The sequence below is a fragment of the Monodon monoceros genome, unplaced genomic scaffold (assembly GCF_005190385.1).
Source record: "Monodon monoceros isolate NGI ecotype Baffin Bay Population unplaced genomic scaffold, NGI_Narwhal_1 Super_Scaffold_6, whole genome shotgun sequence".
NCBI lineage: Eukaryota > Metazoa > Chordata > Mammalia > Artiodactyla > Monodontidae > Monodon > Monodon monoceros.
The window spans coordinates 66,382,375-66,394,059 of record NW_021703783.1 but is presented as its reverse complement, the minus strand read 5'-3'; the positions used below and the strand labels follow the sequence as shown (position 1 = coordinate 66,394,059).

General features: G+C 37.5%; 1 non-coding gene across 1 annotated transcript; it reads right to left on the bottom strand.

Moving 5' to 3' along the window:
- Positions 1–7,019: 7,019 nt before the first annotated feature.
- Positions 7,020–7,126, bottom strand: LOC114886321. The gene has a single exon (XR_003791324.1). It is a non-coding gene; the product is annotated as a U6 spliceosomal RNA (small nuclear RNA).
- Between the last annotated feature and the right edge of the window lie 4,559 nt (positions 7,127–11,685).

Below are 11,685 nucleotides of genomic sequence, written 5' to 3'. Positions count from 1 at the left end.
AGAGAGAGAGAGAGAGAGAGAGAGAGAGAGAGAGAGAGAGAGAGAGACTTAGATCAATATTTTACTTTGTACTATGGCAATCTAGCTTCTGCATATCAACTCTTTTTTTTTTTTTTTTTTTTTTTAACGGTATGCGGGCCTGTCACTGCCGTGGCCTCTCCCGTTGTGGAGCACAGGCTCCGGACGTGCAGTCTCAGCAGCCATGGCTCACGGGCCCAGCCGCCCCACAGCATGTGGGATCTTCTCGGACCGGGGCACGAACCCGCATCCCCTGCATCGGCAGGCGGACTCCCAACCACTGCGCCACCAGGGAAGCCCAACTCAGTTTTATTAATAATAACAGTGATCACATTCTAAGTGCTTTGCATATTATATAAGTTCTTCATAACAACCCTATATGGTTGGTAATATTGTAATATTCATTTTATAGATGAAGACATTTAGTTACAGAGAGATTAAGTGACATTGCCAAGGTGGAGTGAGAGTTGGAGCAGACTGACACTGGAATCTGTGCTCTTAACCATTATTCATTTAATTATTTTTTCAGTTATATTTTATAGCACTTCATAAGGCAAAAGTAATGCTATTTATCAGTTGAGGGATTTCTGAATATATTTTCTATATTTCAAAAGTCCAGTGTATGTTACTGTGTTTCTGAACTAGAAGTCTGTTTCAGTTTCAGTTCCTCCAGGAGCCAACCCTGAAACAAGGATTCCACTGCATTCCTGGTAGGGTGGGGGACCATGAGATAGTGAAAGGATGACAGCCAATAAACCTATGTGATGTACCTTAATCAAAGCATAAGAGCTCTAGTGAAGGTGTAAAATATATGTCTCAAAATTACTTCTCTGAGGGGAAAGGGCACTAGAGTATTTAGACACCAACTCCTGTCAGGTCATTGGTTGAGAGCTGTTCTTGGGGTGGGAGTTTAGTTCTCTAGTTCTCCAAGTCGGCTTGACGTCAAGTAACAGGAGGGTGCTGGAGTGCATAGAAGTGGTGAGGTCCAGGGGATATGGATGGGGCATCTACAGCATTTGCTACAATGTCATTATTGGTGGAATAAAACACCTTAGCCATTTAGAAATAACAGGAATTAGTTATTTGCTGCTTTTGGAACTAGACTGCTCAGCTGTCAAGAATGATAATTATAATAATATCAGCTGACATCCATTGAGATCTTACAGCATGCCAAGTTCATTTCTAAGAACACTAAAGGCATTAACACATTTAAACCTCATTACAATACTATGAAATAGGTACTATTATTACCTCTATTTTACAAAGAATGGTCTAAATTTACAGGGCTAATAAATGGTGGAGCAGAGTTGGGAATCCAGTAGCAGGGTTTCAAAGCCTTGCTCTCAACCATCCAGCTCTCCCCCCCATTTGTTCTCTCCTTTCATACCATTCACGGGATTTACTTACTCTACTTGCACTTGGGATGCAAGGAAGATGCAAAAATTGTGATAAAATATATTCCTCTCTCTTTCCAGCAGCTTCCCAGGGGGCTTGAAACTGCAGTAACCAAGCAATTGTTTGATCAGGACATTGCTTTTCTGAAATAGCGTCTGTTATAGAATAATGCAGACTCCTGGACTTAGAAGAAAATATGCTATTATTCAGCCTTTTATTCTACTGATTGGTTTGAACATCAAAAATCGAAAGTTTTTGTCAGAAATAAAAAAGATAGAATGAGTAAAATGTGACTATTTCCATCTTGAGCTATGGAATTGTGAAGTACCTAAGGAAAGGCTGAAAATCCCATGATGTGACATATCCTCGAGGTAATAAACTCTGGCCTGCTAAAATTACTGATGCCTATTTAGTTTGACACACAGTGACACTGATGTCTTTTTATTTTTATTTTTTAAAAAATAATCAACTCTTATTTTCCTTTTCTCTGAACCTACCCTCTTCATATGAACAACCTAGTATAGAGTCCTTCATATTTCTCATTTTCACCAAAAGCATATATATGATATATAATTAATTTATATGCATATGTTTATATATGGGAGTTCTTATTTTCCATGTTCTTGATATACAATAATGTATTCAACTATTCTTTTATCAATAGATATTAAAATTATATTAATTCTTTTTTTTTGTTTTTCATTGTATTTATATTTGTTTTCTATTTACATTTGTTTGTTTTCTATTAACTGTTGAACCTCTGCTTTAAATAATCACCAGCAACATTTGAGTAAATATTGTGCAAGGTGAAAACCTTTTATTGTCACTCCATATCATACAAGTGGGCCCCTTTATGTTTGCTACTAGCCCTGCTCTAGACTTCAGGACATTTTCTACAATATCACATAGGAACACTTCAGAAAACTTCTAAACCAGAGTCCAATAGGAGGAGAAGGCACGGATCCTCCATCCTCATTATTTCCTATAGAGACTCCTGCCAGGACCAGAGCAGCTTGCTGAATACACACACAGTCTATAAATGTTCCAAGAGAGGGATACAATTCACTGTTGCAACCTTGTAAATGGAGGAGTATATTTTCTAGTTTTTGCCGGGCAAGGTCAATTTTCCTTTTCAGATGTTTATGCTTGTTTGGGAAAACCAGCTGCCCAGCACCTGGAAATCTTTAAGCCCGTGGGAAGCAGGGTTTGGGTGCAGGCATTGCCTCACCATTCATTAGAGTGAGCACTCGGAATCATTTTCGAACAATTCTGCCTGTTGCCCCACAGTTAGCTTTTTCCCAACATCCCTACCGGCCATAGGTATTATTGTTCTTTTAAACTTTCACCTGTCAGATGAGTACAAAGATGTTCTGTTATTGTTTTGTAACAAACCACCCCAAATTAGTGGCTTAAAATATTGACAACGTCTGCTGCGGAATATGCAGTGTGGGTTGATTTGATAGAATTTGTTCTTCTCTGCCTCATCCAGCTTCAGTTGGGCTTGCTTAAAGGCTGTGCAGGGAATCATCCAAAACCTTGCTCACTCACGATCTGGCAAAGTTGACGATGCTTGTTGGCTAAGATTTCAGCTGGGGTTAGTAGCCAGAATACGTACACGTGGCTTTTCCAAGAGCTTTTTGGCTTCTTCATAGTATGGTGGCTCAGCTCCAGGGCAAGCATTCCAGAGGAGAACTCTCAGCACAGGAGAGTCATTAATATCACTTCTACCTCATTATACTCATTAGAAGTCAGTCACTAAGGCTAGCTTATATCATGGAGAATTGGACTCCACCTTTGGGAAGAATTTCAAAGAATTTTCAGTCATGAAACCATCACAATAGAAATAATTCATTGTTTCTTTAGTTTTCATTTGTCTCACTACTTATTTTCAGCATCTTTTTGTTTGTTCATGTATCAGTTTTCTGTTGCAGAATAACAGAGTACCAGGAGCTTTGCAGCTGAAAACAATACCCATCTCACTCAGAAGTTCAGGCATGGCTCAAAAGGATTCAGAAGTTCAGGCATGGCTCAGAAGGATTCTCTGCTTAGAATCTTATAAGGCTGAAATCTAGGTGTTGGCAAGGCTGCAATCTCATCTGAAGGCTTGACTAAGGAAGGGTCTGTTTTCAAGCAGCCTCTAGGTGTTGGTAGAATTCATTTCCTCATGGCAGCTTTTTTCTTCAAAACCAGCAGTGAAGAGAGTTAGTTTCTACTGCTTCAAAGTTAGGTCAGATCCAGGCAGGACAATCTTTTACGTCATTAACTCAAAGTTAACCATTTAAGAACCTTAATTCAAGTGAAAAAAATCCCTTTACATTTGCCATATTCTATTTGTTAGAAAAAAGTCACACTTCCACCTATACTCAAGGGAATGGATGCTGGGGAATTATGGAGGCCACCTTAGAATTTTGAGTGTCACAGTTGGCCTTATTTATTTATTCTTTGTAAATTGTTTCTTCATATCTATTTTTTTCCTGTATGGTTGTTTATTCCTTTCTGGCCAATTTGTAAAAGCTCCTTATATACTATAGATATTATCCTTTGTCTTTATTTTTCATCATATATATTTTTTTCCAAATCAAATCTATTATTTGTACATTGACTTTATTTATAGATTTTTTAACCCATAAAAAATATTTTAAAGTTTTATCTTTTTCCTTGAATTATCCTTGTGAAAAATTATTCATCTAAATTTGTGCTGTCGAACATTATAACAACTAGTCACCTGTCCTTTAGATTTAAATTTATATTAATTAAAATTAAATAAAATTGAAAATTTAGTTCCTCAGTTTCACTGACCACATTTCAAGTGTCCCATGTAGCTACTTTTTAGACAGTAGAGATATAGAAATTTCTATCATCAATAGTTCTACTGGACAGTGATAATCTAATTGTTTTTAATAAAGAAATCCTGTAGATATTTTAAAAAATTATTTCTTATATTTTCTACTTATTAATTTTACATTTTAACTATATTAATCTATATTAATTTCTTCCTCTGATTTTTTTGGTTTATTTTATATTTCTTTCTCAAATGTTCTGTAGGCTGAGTAAGAAGTTCCTTTCTTCCTTCCTCCTTTTCTTCATTTAATTATTTATTCATTAATCAAATTCATTAAGGCTATACATTTACTTTTGAATTCAGTTTTTCTGAATCTTAAAAGTTTTAAAATACAGCTTTCGGATACAAGGATTATATAGGTATAAATTTCATCATTTCTAAATGGTTAAGATCATTTTATGATTTGTTTTCAATTTTATTGGATCATTATCAGATAACTGTTAATATAGTTTACCTGATAACAGCATGACACTTGTTTTAAATATGTATAATTTTGGTGATAATCTATTATAAATATTTCATGTTCATACCAAAAATAATGCATATTCTTTATTTACTTATTAACGAGTACTAGATAGAGTCAATAATTTTTATCATATTTCCCAATTCTGCTATGATTTTACTTATTTTACTTTTCTGTCTATTATATTTTTCCAATTTGGAAAAATTTGTCTCTTAGTACAATTATATTGTTATAAAGGTCTTTTTTCTATTGGGTAATTTTTGCATAATTTATTAGTTTCTATGTTATATAGTACATAAAAATAAAGGTTTATTGTATATTTTATTAGACACTTATATCATATTTTATGTATCCTCTTTATTATTATTACACTTAAATTCAATCTTAGCTAATAGTATTTCTTTTTGTTTGCACTTGCTTATTATTGATTTATCTATTATTCCTTGGTTTCAAACTATCTTATTTTGTTTTAAGTTGTTGCTAGGTTGTTACCAGTGAAGAGTCTAGACTTAATTATACTATTGTTATGTTGTTCTTTTGAAACCTAATATAACTGTTTTGACTTTCCTTGGAATATATATATATATATCCTTGTTTGCTGCCTATGTCTCTTACCCCTAAACCACCATATTCGCTTAGTCATCTCCACATACATCTTTGTATATAGCCATGCATGGTCATGCTCCACAGACTACCATTTCAACCTTGCTCTCCTATTAATGGCAACTATACTCACCTTGCTTGCACTTGTCTTCTGCTATTCAGAGATTAATCATCCTCATTGTTACTAGGGATTTCAGTCCTATAACAGCATCTTGTAACAAGAATCCTAGTCTAAAAATGAAGAGACATGGCGGAACATTTTATCAGTGCTGCTGCCCACTCACAGTGCATTCCTTTTTATCTTTAAAAGACAAGTCACAGGCCTCCTGAGGAAAGACAGCTGGCGTAGTTTATCATCTTTCATAACAGATCCATTCTACAATACCCACTTCAGGCACGACCATTTTTCTCCACAATCTGCCATGGCAGTTCTAGCATCTTCTTTACTGTGTGTGGTCAATCTATTTCAAAGTGTCCAAGCGACATCTCAGAAACATTTTCGAATTGGTTACTAGGACTGAAGTCAAGGTTTAAATTTTGTGTCATGAAAGAGTTTCCATATTGGCAAACTCTTTGTTTTTCACCTTTATATTCTGTGCCTCAGGATCTGCTCCCAGTCATATCCTCCCACTTCCTGTTGCTACGTGACTTATGGCAGCTCTTTGTCATGTAGCCTTTCCTCTCTTAGCAGGCCTAGCACTTCTCCAGTTGGTTATCTTATGATTTGATCTGTTAAGCAGGTGGGGTTATGGGAATCTATGTTGAAGAAGACAAAAATTGCCTAGGACTCACCTGCCCAGAGCACAGCTAAGAAACAGAACACTTTTTTAAATGACTCTGAAGTGTCACCATAGATGTCACTAAAGCTCATACATTGTTTTGATCCTCACTTAGAGCCCATTTCCCTTTGTAGGGACCCACTCAGCCCCCAGAGTTAGTATGAACATTATTTTAAACTAAAGACTTTTGAGATACAGCAGATATAGAAAGCTTGGAGCTTCCCTTATCTGACTAAAAGGCAGAAACTTTGGAAATGAAGCTGCCATAAATCCCCTCTTTCAGGAAGCTTCGCTCCCAGGAGAAGACCAATCATTCTCACTGGATGAGAAATTGCATAAACGAACATTATCACAAACTTTCATACCATCCATTTTTCTTCCCTAAAAAAGGTTTATCTGTTCTTCCCATAGAAGCCCTCTCTCCCCCTTCCCTTTCCCTGTTAAGTTGGTATATAAACTTCTATTTTGAGATGTTCGGTGAGCCTCTTCATCTGAATGCTCCCACACGCATATGAATAAAACTTGTGTATTTTTCCTCTGGTGGGGGGGAAAACTGCCTGGGAAAGCACATCTGAGGGTTCCATATAGTCCTAAAGCAAGGGGCTATATTTTATCCTTTAGCAAGAGGATTAAATATAGTGCTACTTTTCTAGATCTAGAAATTTCAGAGGGACTTGGGCCCTCAAGGTATTCTAGTTCATCTACCTAATGTTCCCATCCCAAGTCTCAGGATCCTTCCTAACTGTAATCCAAATTTCATGAAAGGGATTTGCCAAGATGAGTACTCAACCTCCTTCTATATTTTTCTGTTCTTTAAATAAACTTCTATGCCAGTCTCTTAACATGATCTGCCCTCCCATTATAGGAAATGATTGTTTTATGAGATGTTACTAAGGAAGCCTCTGACTCACATTTTTATTTTAACATGGAGTGCTTCATGAATTTGCATGTCATCCTTGCACAGGGGCCATGCTATTCTTCTCTGTATCTTTCCAATTTTATTGTATGTACTGCTGAAGCAAGCACTGACTCTCACATTTTTATTTAAATTATTGGAATTGATGTTTGATCACCCCAACTCTGCCACTTTTTCTTTTCAAAGTACCAGTGTTGCTTACCAACAGCTATCTAACTTCTCAACTATTATCATTACTATAATAGCCATATTTCTCAAAGACCAGAGATATTTTATTGATCAGATATCAAATGTCAGTGCACCCCTTCCAACTGCAGATAAGTCAAATCCACTAGAGGGGAAAGTTTTAAGAACTGCAGTTTCACAGCAGACCAGTGACTGTCAGTTTTCCACCTACCATCTGAGATGGGGTCTTCACTTCATCTGGCCACCATATTTTCAACTCCACAATCCCGTTCGAGAGTCAGCTTCCTAGGGATCACTTCTTACATCCCAGAAGTAGAGGTTGAGACAAAGATTCAGGTGTGCACGATGTACTGAGTGAGTGCTCTGCAGGAAAATCCTGTAAGAGAATGAAGGAAGTCAAGTAGGTGAGGGGAAAATCTGAGCAAGGATGCAAACTAGTTTTGGTGTGGTACAGACAGGGAGTAGTGGATATTCCTAAAGAGTGAATTACCCCATAGAGTTGTACACCTTGAGACCAAGGGACAGAATTTTGTATAATTTTATTAGTCAGTAAATGGGAAGGCCGTGGGGAAACTGCCCAAGTGTTTCCAGGCAGGTTGGTTCCCTTCAGCCAAGGGCATTTCTTCTGAGAAGGCCACAATTATAAGCCATTCATTTCAGTACTCACAACAGATAGCGGATGATAAACTAGTAAAGAGGACAGGGTGAGGCACCAAAAACTTTTATCGCATTCCTGCAGTATAGTTGAGAAGCACTAGTGTCAGTAAAATTATGAGACTGGAATAATTCAGACAGAACTTTCATAAAAAGAAGTTTATTAACGCCATTTTGAACATTTAATTGTAGACCTTAGGCTCTTTATTACTTACCATGATGACTTCTGAGTTCATCATTTATTGGAGATTCACTATATGTTATTAATTTACTTATGTACACAGGGCAACAAAAGAAAGATAAGGCATAATGTTGCTCTCATGAACTTTACAAGTTGCCAGCATGTCAAGAAACCATGAAAAAATTCCAATAGTAGTCTCATAACAATTACTATTGGCTGCCAAGGGACACAGACATCAATGTGATATCAAAATTTTTGATAAAAGCATCTCAAGCACTCAGGAGGGAAAAACTTGAAATATTTTTGCTGTGTCTTTTTAACCAGTAAAATTGTAAAAAAATATTTCTTCTTTCTGAAGAATCAATTTGAGTTCTTTAATGTAATCTGTCGTCACAGAGCTATATAAAGGGAACAGTGAGACTGGATATTTTGTTATAATCAGGTTATGACTTTGGAAAAGAATGGCAATTTTTGCAGTTTTAGTCTAAATAAATAACGATCACATCACCATTACACAGTGTCACTTTCCCTGTTACAGCAGTTAGTGTTGAGTTTTTTCAGCTAAGCTCACTCAGCAGTGGCCTGCCACAGATACTGAGTGTTAGAGAGCTACTCTTCTATTTAAATCTTCTTTGGATGAGAGAGAGGCTAGCCAGACTTCAGTTAGGAATTTATTTTTGATTAAGAGCAAGGCTCATAACAAATAAAGTGATCAATATCACACATGGAGAAGATTGGTATGAGATAATATGAGCTGAAAGCTCTCTTTTTTCCCCAGTTATTCACAATTTAAAGATCTATTTAAAATTATGCCAGATTATACCCACTCTGAATAGGAATGCATTTATGGAAAAATGGGAAACACATCTTACAGACAAAATTTTCCTAACATTTGCAGAAGAAGAGTCAAAAAATGGCACACAATGCCAGGAGGGTACATTTTCCATACACTTCAAAAGCTTTTTGTTGTTGACAAGCTAGTGTATTACACTGATATTTATAGGAAAATATTTTCCAAGACTGTTTCCCACTCCGATGTTTCACAAATTGCTACAGTTGTTTTTGTTTAATAAACTGCTTCAAAGTCATTTAGGTTCAGGAAATGCTAGCTTAAAATTAGATTATATTTGCTGCAAAATCTCTGGGAGAATTAATATAGATGCTATGAATCTCTAATGGAAATTAGAATTATTTAAGCTGTTGGACTTTGGAACTCATTTTTCCTGGAGCACATCATGTGGCAGGTTTTGAGAAACATTTTTGAGAGAAGCTGCATTAAGGTAAATTACTTCTTCAATGTCATTGTAACTGAATATAACAGTACTTCAAAGAATGTCAATCAGTCTGCTCAGGAGATAGAACCATGCAGTAATTTGAACAGGGAACATTTAATATAAAGAGCTTTTAAGCATAGTGGGGATTAGATTAATGATAGATAAGCTGGTAAAATGTTAAGAGAACTCTAAAGAATATGGGAATAGCAGATATGTGTTGGCCACTACCAGAACACCGATGGAAGAGCCCACCCTCCACCCTGACAGGGCTGAAAGCTACACCTTTTTGGAGAAGGCATGGCCATTTCTCACTGAAAGGCAGAGACATCATTGTGATGAGGTGCTGGTGGAACTTGCTGGAACTCTTCCCTCTAGAACTTGCTGGAAATCAATTCTCTGGGGTATAGAAGAAAGCCATTCACAGAAAGATGTCTCATGGAAACATTCTGCTGTGGAACTTCCTGAGGGGATTCTGGGGGAAGCTGCTTGCTGCTGAGTGCTGCTGGATGCTATACATGGCAAAAATTGGGCGACAGACAAGTTTGCAAGAGCTGTAGGAGCCTGATGCTGGAGAAGCAGTGTGTGCTCTAAGAGCCAGACACTGGAGCAGCCGAGAAGCTACCCACACCACAGTTAATGCAGTGCTGGAGAGGCCAAGTATACAAGTGCAATGCATGAGGCTTCCAAGTGAGTGCTATAACCAGGAGGAAAAGCCCTCTCTCCTGCAAAGCTGTTGACAAAGCTTACTGCCAACTGGCAAGGGAAAAATATATTTAAAGTGCCAGATTTATTTTTGCAAAGCAGGTAAGGAAGGGTAAATTCTGAGGTGAGAGACATTAAGTTGATAACTGGCATTTAAAATTATGAAATTTAGAAGAAAATGAATTCTTGTGTTCTGTATTCTTTGTTTACTTTGATGACATTGTACAGACATTAGGACTTCCTCCAAAATTGTGGTTTTCTTTTAAATAATAGGAACAGTCAAAGTGATTAAGATTTTTTTTTCAGAAAAAGTCTCAAAATGCTGCTTCTAGTTTCAAGGTAAATTTGATATGAGTACTTTAGGTTACTAATTGCAGAATACTCAACTTAGCTGCAAGCAACAGGGTAAACTACTAATAGTCACATAAACAAATAAGTACTGATTTTTCTCACATGACAGAAACTCTTGAGATAAGCAGCTTCAGGCATTAGTTTGATGGATCGTCCATTTAAAGGCTGCCATATCTGTGATTCTCTTGGCCTTTTCCTCCTGCAGACCACATGGTTCTTCTATCTTCAGGAATCATAACTGCAACCAAGGTAGAGAGAAGAAATAATATATGAGAGCAGCTAGGTCTGACCCTTTTAAAAGCAAAGGGAAACTAGAAGCCCTCGGCAGGCTTATTAGCCATAACTCTGTCACATAGCCACTCTTAGCCAGGATTCTGGCTGGGTAAGCAAGTTCAAACTATGTCATTCTCCACAGTGGAGGCTTCAAGGAGAATGGGGTTTGGGGATTTTTTTTTTTTTTTTTTTTGCGGTACGCGGGCCTCTCACTGTTGTGGCCTCTCCCATTGTGGAGCACAGGCTCCGATGCACAGGCTCAGAGGCCATGGCTCACGGGCCCAGCCGCTCCGTGGCATGTGGGATCTTCCTGGACTGGGGCACGAACCCGTGTCCCCTGCATCGGCAGGTGGACTCTCAACCACTGCGCCACCAGGGAAGCCTGGGTTTTGGGATTTTTGTTTGCTAAGCCAGTGAATAGTATCTTCTTCACAAGAGTTTCTTGAGGATGTAAATATATTGCTAAAATAATGTAGCTGATAACTTTAAAGAGAATACAGTAAAAACAGTGGGGGAGTTTGGTAAGCAGAGGAATAGCTGCCTCCAGAGATTACTGTGGAACTTATAAATATGCTAGTTTACATGACAAAGAAGAATAAAGATTGCAGATGGATTTCAGATTGCTAACCTGCTGACCTTAAGATAGACTATCCTGGTGGACCCCCTATAATCACAACAGTCGTTATCAGTGGAAGAGGGAGGCAGCAGAGGAGAATAAGATAGTGATGTATCTAGGAAGAATGTTGCTAGAGATGCAAGGTTGCAGGCTTTGAAGATGGAGGGAGGGGACTCTAGCCAAGGACTGTGGTCAGCCTCTAGAAGCTGGAAAATCCAAGGAAATAGATTCTTCCCTAGAGACTATAGAATGGAATGCAGTTATGTCGACACCTTCATCTTAGCCCAGTGAGACCTGTGTTGGACTTCCGACCTACAGAACCGTAAGAAAATACGTGTTTGTAATTTTGAAATCACCAAGTACATGACAATTTGTTACAGCAGCAATAGAACACTAGGGAGAAACATAATGTAGATACAACATTGGGAGACT